General features: G+C 51.3%; 1 long non-coding RNA gene across 1 annotated transcript; it reads right to left on the reverse strand.

Annotated features, from left to right (window-relative positions):
* Positions 1 to 1,909: 1,909 nt before the first annotated feature.
* Positions 1,910 to 9,480, reverse strand: LOC123355312. The gene is made up of 3 exons (XR_006575051.1): positions 9,403 to 9,480; positions 8,431 to 8,479; positions 1,910 to 2,124 (listed from the first exon to the last, which is right to left on the reverse strand). It is a non-coding gene; the product is annotated as an uncharacterized LOC123355312 (long non-coding RNA).
* Positions 9,481 to 10,462: the final 982 nt, after the last annotated feature.

A 10,462-nucleotide genomic window follows, 5' to 3' on the forward strand; every position in this document is an offset into this window, starting at 1 on the left:
CCGCCCACCTCTGATTCACAAGAGTGGCCTTGGCAACCAAACCCAGCAATCCCATTGGCTGAGCCGGACACAAAGCACTCTCTATGGCATCCCCACTGAAAGCAGGCCCCAGTCTGCTGGGGGGCAGTGGCCAGGCTGCCTATGGGGCATGAGGACAAGGCTCTGCCTGCACGGATTGCTCTGCACCCAGCTGTCCACTTGCTGACAGCTGATCTCCCTGACGGCTGGAGCTGAGCCTCACAAGCAGGCATGCAGCATAGCCCTGGCAAGAAGCCACTCACTCATCAGGGCAGTGATGCAGAAATAACATGAGCTGGGTGGCGCTGGGATGTCCCAGTGGGGAGAGGAATAGGGCCAAAGAGGGTTTTGGGGGTGGGAGGAGGACAAAGCTGAAACACTGGGCAGTCACCAACACGGTTATTTTTTGAATAACAACGTGATGCCTTGAATCATCCCAGAGGGGTGAGACTCCATGGGCTGCTTGCAGCTTTACTGTAACGCTGTGGATTTCAGGGGCTTGACTCCAGGGCTCATAGTTAGGGCCCTACCAAATTCACGGTCCATTTTGGTCAATTTCACAATCGGGATTTAAAAAATAGTAAATTTCATGATTTCAGCCATTTAGATCTGAAATTTCCCCGTGTTGTAATTGTAGGGGCCCTGACCCACAAAGGAATGGTGGGGGGGGGGTCACAAGGATATTGTAGGGGGGGTTGTGGTACTGCTACCCTTACTTCTGCGCTGCTGCTGGCGGCGGCGCTGCCTTCAGAGCTGGGCAGCTGGAGAGCAGCTGCTGGCCGGGATCGCAGCTCTGAAGGCAGAGTCGCTGCCAGCAGCAGCACAGAAGGAAGGATGGCCTGGTGTGGTATTGCCACCCTTACTTCTGCACTGCTGCTGATAGGGCGTCGCCTTCAGAGCTGGGATCCCGGCCAACAGCCGCCGCTCTCCAGCTGCCCAGCTGTGAAGGCAGCGCAGAAGTAAGGGTGGCAATACTGTCACCCCCCTGCCACTCCCTTTTGGGTCAGGACCCCCAGTTTGAGAAACGTTGGTTTCCCATGTGAATTCTGTATAGTATAGGGTAAAAGCACACAAAGGACCAGATTTCATGGGCTGGGAGACCAGATTTAACGGTCCATGACACGTTTTTTATGGCCATGAATTTGGTAGGGCCGACTCATATTGCTTCCAGTCTTAGCAGCCTCCCCGCTCTGGAGTGGTTTCTCAAAAATCCCTGGACACACCATGAATGAGCTCTTCTGCGTTCCCTGGAGTTTCAGGATAACACGCTTCCCTCCCTGTTTGCAGTTTGATGGTGGTGGAGCGGGGGTGATTTTGGCTGCTGGGGATCTGAGATCTCTGCAGGGGGATAGAGCAAGTTCCAGCTGGTTCTCAAGCGGGACCAGGACCAGGCACAGAGCAGCATGGTCCCCTCCCTACCCATTCCCAACCCCATTTCCACTGCTGCTACTGGCACCCAGCAACCCTAGCTATCCTCTTCACTGAACCTCCCCCCCCCCCAGAAAGGCTCCCCCCACCCATCCCCACCCTCTTGCCTCCTCTGCACCTGCCATTCCATCTAGACAGGCCGCCCCCCATTCCTCCCTCCCTCACCCCCAACTCCTCTGCTTCTGCTTTGGTTGGCGTTTTGTAATCTGTTTAGTCTGCACGGGTATAAAGTGTCTCTGTGAGGGCTGCTATGTTAGTGTAACAATCTGCATGAGTGGTAGGAATGCGGATAGCCAAGGATCTGTCTCTCTCCTCTATTTGCAAAGTGCCCTCCCTACCACTTCCACATCCCTTCTCTACACCGGCTCGGTGCAGCTATCTCCCTGCCACTGACCTCTCTTAGCACCGCCTGCCGCGTGGCTGTCACCAACCTTTCAAATGTAAAAATCTATCCTCCGAGCTTTATCCAGAACATGTGTCCCACATCTTGTTTATTTGCACTTGGAGGGAGCACCAGCTCAGCAATCACCTCCTTTTCTTTCAGCTGTTGTGGTCATTCCTGAGAGGGTCTCATTGAAACTGTAAGCTTTTTGTGGTAGGGTCTGAGTCTTTTCATTTCTGTAAAGTACAGTGCAAGTTTTCATGCTGTTCTGATTGCCCCATCCCAAAAGATCTAGACTGGGAAAAGTACAGAGAAGGGCAACAAAAATGATTAGGGGGATGGAACCATATGAGGAGAGATTAAAAAGACTATGAGTGTTCAGTTTAGAAAGGAGATGACTAATGGGGGATGTCATCGAGGTCTACAAAATTATGACTGGTGTGGAGAAAGCAAATAAGGAAGTGTTCTTTACCCCTTCACATAATGTAAGAACCAGAATTCACCCAATGAAATTATTAGGCAGCAGGTTCAAAACTAACATAAGGAAGTATCTCTTCTCACAGCTCACTGTCAACCTATGGAACTCATTGCCATAGGATGTTATGAAGGCCAGAAGTACAAGTGGGTTCTAATAAGAATTAGGTAAGTCCATGGAGGATAGGTCCATTCATGGCTATTAGCCAAGATGGTCAGGGATGTAACCCCATGTTCTGGGTGTCCCTAAACCTCTGACCGCCAGAAGCTGAGACTGGACGACAAGGGATGGATCACTTCATAAATTGCCCTGCTCTGTTCATTCCCTTTGAAGCCTCTGGCACCGGCCACTGTCATAAGACAGGATACTGGGCGAGATGGACCATTTGTCTGACAGTTTGGTTGTTCTTAGGGCTGTGTCACTTCATAATAAACCCTCTAGCCAAGAATGCGGTTTATCCCCAGATGAGGAGGAAGGAAAGCAGAAGCCCATTTCCCTCCATGGTCTAGCACAGGCTAGAGCAGGGGTTCTCAAACTGGGGGTTGGGACTCCTCAGGGGGTCACAAGGTTCTTACATGGGGGGTCACGAGCTGTCAGCCTCCACCCCAAACCCCACTTTGCCTCCAGCATTTTTAATGGTATTAAATATATAAAAAGTGTTTTTAATTTATAAGGAGAGGTCGCACTCAGGCTTTCTATGTGAAAGGCGTCACCAGTACAAAAGTTTAAGAACCACTGAGCTAGAGAGACAGGGAATCTCACTTTCTAGTTGGGGTTCTGACCCTGACTCACTCTGTGGCCTTAGGCAAGACACTTCCCCTCTCTATGCCTCAGTTTCCCCACTGGGGATAAAAATATTTTTCTACCTCCCAGGCCTGTTGGGAGGCTAGGCTCTGTGACAGATGTAGCAATCTCCTGCAATAGCCTTGGAAAATCTTATTTAATGAAGTGAAGTAAGTATCTTTGAAGTCCATTGTATTAAATACAAAGCTTATGTCTGATTGTAGGCCTGGGTGACCAAAGATGCTTTCCCCCCAACACAGCTACCGGCGCTCATTGGGAGTGGTTTAATTATGCCAGAGGGAGAGTTCTCTCCTGTCGTGATAGAGCGACTGCTGTAAGGTCTGTAGTGCAGACAGAGCCTAAGAGTGTTATGAACTTGTAACCACAGAAAAAAAACCTTGGTGGGGTTTGAAGGACTCACTCCTACCAGAGCCTTGTTGGGGAGGAGGGGTGATCTCTGATAAGCTTATTAGCATGTGGGTAAATTCTTTTATTGTTTTAAATATGTTTCCTCTGTGATGCTTTCACCTGAAGAAAAAAGGTGCTTGCTTATAAAGAGCCGTGTGGTAACCTGTGTCTGCTGGCAATTACAGCTGTCTATAGCTTTCAAAGAGAAAGCTAAGCACAGACATTGGCCTGTTTAGAGAGTCTGGCTTGCTGGGAATATCACAGCGTAGGCACAGAACTGTGCAGCCTGGAAAAAGCCTGGTCAGGAGGGAAGGAGACATGAGTCTCTAATCCAAGAGAGGTGACAGATGAGGAGCTGGCAGCCTAGAAGGGCTGTCCTTGGTGGACCATGAAGTGGGAATACAGGTGCAGTTACCCTGAACTGACAGGCTCATTTGTGTTTATGCAGCACTAAATGTTGCTAAGATGCATATTAAGACACCCAACTATTGTTATCTAGTTCTAAATGCGTCCTGACCTATCATTGGAAGGACCATTTGTTCTGACTAACAGGAAACCCGGATGTGCTCATCATTCCAAATTCAAACCATTCCTGACACTAGGAGAATCTGCGCCTGAGCGAGGTGGAGATGAAAACACCAGCAGGTCCTGCTGGACATTTATCTCCCAGTGAGTCTGTTCTCCTCTATCCTGCCTCAGGACCTTGGAATGCAGCTGGAGAGATAAACATAAGGGCCTGAGCATTATTTCTAGTTCTGGAGGAACCCAGTTCATCAGTACGTTTCAGATGAAAGCTAATTGAATTAGCCCTGCTTATATGGGGAATTAATCAGCAGCCGTCTGCTCTGGCACATGCTGGTTTGCTCTGGATAAGATGACCCCACTGCAAAGCAGTGACATTTGACAACAGTGCCTTCAAGTCCAGACAGAGCCAGACGTCAGTCTTGTCTCAGTGTCAGAAACCTGGCCAGAACAGCCTACCTGGCTCATGGAAAAGGCTCAGGCCCCAGTTAGAAGAAAAATGCTTAGAAAGAGGCATTGTCACCCCCTCCTTCCCCGCCCCCCACACACAGCAGGTTACGCAGTTCCTATGCAATCCTGAATAACACAGCGCTATATTCCAGGTGGGATTGTTCCATAGCTCTATTGCCATGTGGCAACAGGCCATATGAACACAGGTGCGAGAGCGCTCCTTCCTTCCCCGTTCTGAGCCCGTTTCTGCTAAGCCAGCTGGTCATTGTTAATTTCCTTGGCTGCTTTCTTATCTGCCAGGTGCTTTCCAGCCCAGGGTGTCACAGAAAGCCAGGACCTCCAATAACAGAACAGAAGCTTTTGACATCAGGGCAGATGGATATTGGCTCCTCTGAAGCATGCTAGGGTCTGCCTGCTGATCGGATGATACCTAGTATCTGCGATACACAGGCATTCCTAAGAATTAAACTAGCGTTTGCTCATGGGTGGCAATACCCAGAAAGGAAGGTTGATTTAATTGAGGCACAAGCCTGGGAACCAGGGCTCTGCCACTGACTCCCCACATGACGTTAGACAGGACAATTCCCCTCTCTGTACCCAGGGCGGGTGCAAGGATCTTTCACGCCCTAGGCGAAACTTCCACCTTGCACCCCCACCCTTCCCTGAGCCCTGTGGCAGCTCTCCGCAAGCCTGGGAGGGAGAGAAGCAGAGTGGGGCAGCGTGCTCAGGGGAGAAGGAGGAGCAGAGGTGAGCTGGGGCAGGGAGCAGCTCCCCTGCATGACACGACCTCCCTTACTTGCTGCAGGCGGCCCTCCCCGCACCAAGTCCCTCTGCCTAAATGCCGACGACGAGCGGGACGGACGAAGATCCAGCCACCGCGGTCGCCGCCGAAGGACCCGAAATGCCCCCCCCAAATGCTAGTGCCCTAGGCGACTGCCTAGGTCGCCTAATGGGTTGCACCGGCCCTGTCTGTACCTTAGAATCCCGGTCTGTATTATCTGTATCGTGCTAGCGCCTAGGAGCCCTGCCCATGGACCAGGACCCTATGGTGCTAGATGCTGTACAAACCCACAACGTTTACAGTCAAAAAAGCCTGAGATGGACAGACAGGTGAGCACAAGGACTAATGATAGTTACCTCCCTCCCCCTAGCAGGTGGGGAGTTACTATGATTTGCAAAGCACTTTGTCCTCAGATGCCAGGAGGAGAGCAGAGCGTTCTTGGCTGATAATATCCTGCAAAGACTGGGCTGTGAGCCTACGGCGACACTGGGCTCTGCGCTCCCAGGCCTGAATTTCCTAATTGCTTTCCCTCTCCTCCAGGGCTCGCTGCTGCCCCTGCGGGCATCCTCTCCTCCTGACAGCTCATGCTGATCCAAAGGTTCAAGAGGGCTACGAACAACCCTCTCTCTCTGGTTGCAGCCAAATCTGGATTCAGATTCCGCCACTTCCATCCTGACAGCGAGAGGAGGGGGGATTCCTTTGCAGTCTGCAAAACCCAGCTCTCGTCGGGGTGACCAGCCCTTACACCCCTCTGCTGGTTCCCGTGGCTACTGATGACTCCACAGTGGCAGGTCGAGTGAGGTGCAGTCAGGGATGGGACCAATCCCGTAGCAGCTTGAAGTCTTCATCCAGCAATTCTGAGGGCAGTCAAACCAAATCCTTCCACAGACAGGACTTTAAACGGAGGGTTCTAGTCACATTCCCGCTAGCCTGCTCTTTAAATGATCCCTGTCAATTAAGGGTGACTTTGCACAGTCAAAGAGTGAGTCCACCAAAAAGAGGATTTCCCTTCCCCAAGCTGGGCCTACATCCTAGCCCCACCCAGAGCACATGCCTCACACAGGGCCCCATCTTGCTCTCTTTGGAGATGGTAGCAAAACTCCTGTGGAGTCCAATGGGAACAGGAGTCCTATGCTGGCCGAGTTGCATATCAGAGCCAGCCTGTTAACCCTCCCACTTTAGCCTCCATTCCTTGAGCCAGACAGCAGCTTGGGCAGCTCAGAGTCATGCTTAATAATCAGTAACTCCCATTCCCATGCCAGTAAATGGGATTCACGGGCAACTGAGGGGATGTATTGAATCAGCAGGTTGCAAGATGGCAGCAGTGTTTCCTTTTGTCACAAATTCTGTACACAGATCCAGTTAAGGCTCTGGCTTTCTCAAAGGATGCAAAAGATTTGGATGAATATTATCCCTCAGAGACTAACAAATTTATTTCAGCATGAGCTTTCGTGAGCTACAGCTCACTTCTTCGGATGCATAGAATGGAACACACAGACAGGAGATATTTATACATACAGAGAACATGAAAAGGTGGAAGTATGCATACCAACAGGAAGAGTCTAATCAATTGAGATGAGCTATCATCAGCAGGAGAAAAAAACCCTTTTGAAGTGATAATTAAGATGACCCATAGAAGGTGTGAGAACTTAACATAGGGAAATAGATTCAATTAGTGTAATGACCCAACCATTCCCAGTCCCTGTTTAATCCCAGGGTGGTGACTATCTAGATTTCTATACCATGGGGCACCATGTCATGCCTGCCCCAGCAACCCTGCGCCCTACCCCTCCACTGACTTGCATGTAGGCTTTCCCTAAACAGCAGCATGCTGAAGATGCAATCACTAAACATTCTTCAGGAAGTGCTGGCTTTAAGGCTCCCCCATGCATCTTACAGCTGAAGTCACGCTAGCAAGTGTTGCTAGGAGGGCTCTTCCATGGTTTCCTTGACTTTTATGAGCAAGAATTCATCTCACTCCTCCCTGGGGACCTACAACTGCCACTCTCAAGCCATCCTTTTGCACTCTGACCACAGAAAACCTGCACAAGCAATAACCATGCTCAGTCCCACCATAAATCAAACCACAATCGCACTTGTCCATCACACAGGGCTGCTGCGGGGATTCAGTGCTGGGTATTCACAGCACATCTCACACCATGATGCAGACAGGGTCTCTCTTGGAGGAGAGCTGGGAAGGCCTCTCTCACTCAGCTGGGTGACAAGCTCAGTTGGATTGTATGTTCCATTGTCACATCTCCAAACCACAAGGCAGTTTTGATGTGTCCAGGCATTTTAGGTCACTCGCTCATTCAATTTTAAGCAGTTTTGCTGCTAACGTTCTGTGGATTTCTCCTTCCATCCTTGCAGAAGGTTAGCACAGCCCCCAACGATTTCAACTCCCAGGAGAGCCTGCACACACATTTCACAGCAGAACCTTCCTTACAGTTTCTGCAGCCTCTCAGTGCCTAGATGTGACAGAGGTGGGTGCACCAGAGAGATCCAGCACTTAAGAGCTATGTGGAAAGCAGTCCCAATCAGAGCCCACAGGGAGAAGAAACCAGAAATCGAGTCTCCAAATGTAGAGTATGGGTGAAATCTTGGCCCTAAGTTGACAAAACTCCCATGGACTTAATGGGACCAGGATTTTATCCCGCGCAATCGCCATACCTTAGAAACACAGCCAGGCTGTGAATGAAAGAACTCGGGAGGTAGCTGAATGCTTACGGAAGTGGCATAGTCTATTTAAGAAGGTATTTTCAAAATCCTTCCACAGCTACAGCATTAGGCAGGTGCCACCATGGAGCCAGAGAGACTCTGTTAATAATTCACCTCTCAGTCTGAGCTCCATGCCTGTCTCTTGTCCTACTCAGTCATTAGAAATTGCTCCATCATTTCGTTACTACAGCCTCTCCTACTCCAGTGCAGCGGATGCCCAGTGCCTGCTGTGCACTCTTTCCTCCATCCGGGATGTCTTACTCCTTGCCTTGCATTGTGCCCTGTGTAAGGCTTTGTTCAGTTTCTCCTTACTACAGATACTTGAGTTGCCTTACAGAGACCTCCTTGCCAGGCAGCCATCCTGCACAGTATGGTCTCATGGTGACAGAATTGGATACAGTGAAGGAAATGCACATTGGGGTGAAGGACACTGCACCTCTAAGGGGACAGGAGCAGAACACTTACCAGCAAAGATCACTTCTGTGCGAAAGACGCCCAAGCTCCACCTAACCGGCTGACAAAAGGAGAGCAGGAGTGAAAGACTCATGACTGAAGTGGTCCTCTCCCATGTCTTTTTTTCACTAGCAATTGCCAAAGTCATGCACCCAAGGCTACAAGTTCTAATGCAGTCCGTGCCGCCAAACATTTCACCACCACCACTTGTGGTCTCAACTCTATGCTACTGCTGCGCAGCTACTCTCTGTGCCATCCCTGTTGCCGCCACACCCAATTCCTAGCTCTGTATCTGCAGGTCTTGCAGGGCTTCCCCCATCTCCAGATATCAACTTTAGGGGTGTGAAATGCTGCAGACTGTTCACACAGCCTGGGAAGCAGGGCCATATCACTCCCCACAGCCTTAATCCGATTCAAGATCTGCACTCTACAGCAGGGGTCCCCAACCCCCGGTCCGCGGCCCGGTACTGGGCCGTGGCCTCTTACAAACCGGGCCGCGAACCGACCCAGTGGACCTCCCGCAGGCGTGCCTGCGGGAGGTCTACCCGAGCCGCGGGACGAGCGCTCCCTCCACAGTCATGCCTGCGGGAGGTCCGCTGCTCCCGGGGCTCCGGTGGACCTCCCGCAGGCATGACTGCGGACGGTTTGCTGGTCGCGCGGCTCAGCTGGACCGCCCGCAGGCACGACTGCGGGAGGTCCACTGGCTCCGGTTGAGCTGCCGCAGGCATGCCTGCGGGCAGTCCAGCTGAGCCGCGCGACCAGCGAACCATCCGCAGTCATGCCTGCGGCAGCTCAACCGGAGCCGGTGGACCTCCCGCAGGCACGCCTGCGGGCGGTCCAGCTGAGCCGCGGGACGAGCGCTCCCTCCGCAGGCATGACCGGTCCCTGGTCCTGAAAAGGTTGGGGACCCCTGCTCTACAGGATAATCCAGGGACTCCCCCACCTCACCCTGTTTCTAAGCATAGGTCCCTCTAAACCCCCTACCTGCTCTTGATCACGGTGTTCGCCACCGTCTCTGTGCCTCTCCAGTTGTGGCCACCAAGCCACATTCAACCATCCTCCTCACTAGGAGTGACTACAAAAATCATGAAAACAAGATACTGTTTAGAACATCTGTGATGACAACAGAACAGCTGAACTAGGTTGTGACTAAATGAGGATATGAAAAGTTTCCTCAGCTGAGCACAGGATCTGCACTTCCCATCATCTGTTTTCTATATTGCTTGTGTCAGGGTTTTGTAATCCCCACTCCTGCTTTATGGTGTGGGCTATTCCCTTTCAACTATTGCAGTTGGCAGGCACTACTGCAAATCCCAGCACACCCTGGTAGGGGGCGCTGGAGTATTATATACAGTACTGCTTCGCCTCACCCCATTTCTCCAGCAAGTTGTCACTGGTACATTGCTAACACGGGTCAGCCCCAGAGCTGCAATTTCGTTCCTTATTAAAATCCAGGTCCCTGGGTCAGGCCCTCTCTCTTGACCGGGCAGCTGCTCAACCCAGGGGTGGGAAAGTCAGGCAAGGTTCCTGTTAATTTGTATCGCATTGACTGACTAATGGACCTGTTTTAGCACTAGCTGGATTTTGTAGCAGACAGTGATGTGCTGGGTGGATGCTGCAATCTCCATATTGCCCCATCCAAAGTTACACCACCAAAATCTTACCTGAACCTTCCAGCAGAAGTTCATGTCCACCAGTCCTTGCTCTGCAGCTCGCTCCACTCACTGGGAGGGAAAGCAAGTCCATTCTCAGTGACACTAGTAAGCCACCTTTGGCTCACAGCAAAGCTCAGCCAGGAGAGCATTCGGCTAGCCCCACTCCAACCTCCGTTTGCTAAGTAGCTTCCTGAATTTACAAAATGCAGTGAACAGTAGCCACCTGGCTGGCTGAGGAGGGGGAGAAGATGAAGTTTAGAGGGACTGTGTGTATGGCTGCGTTAGAACTCAGCACTGCTAGCAGGGAAGCACCACCGCAAAGCAGGACAGGAAGTTGCAGAGTCGTCACTGCTTTGTCATACAGCAGGCAATTGTTCTGTATCTGATTT

The sequence above is a fragment of the Mauremys mutica genome, chromosome 23, assembly GCF_020497125.1.
Source record: "Mauremys mutica isolate MM-2020 ecotype Southern chromosome 23, ASM2049712v1, whole genome shotgun sequence".
Classification (NCBI taxonomy): domain Eukaryota; kingdom Metazoa; phylum Chordata; order Testudines; family Geoemydidae; genus Mauremys; species Mauremys mutica.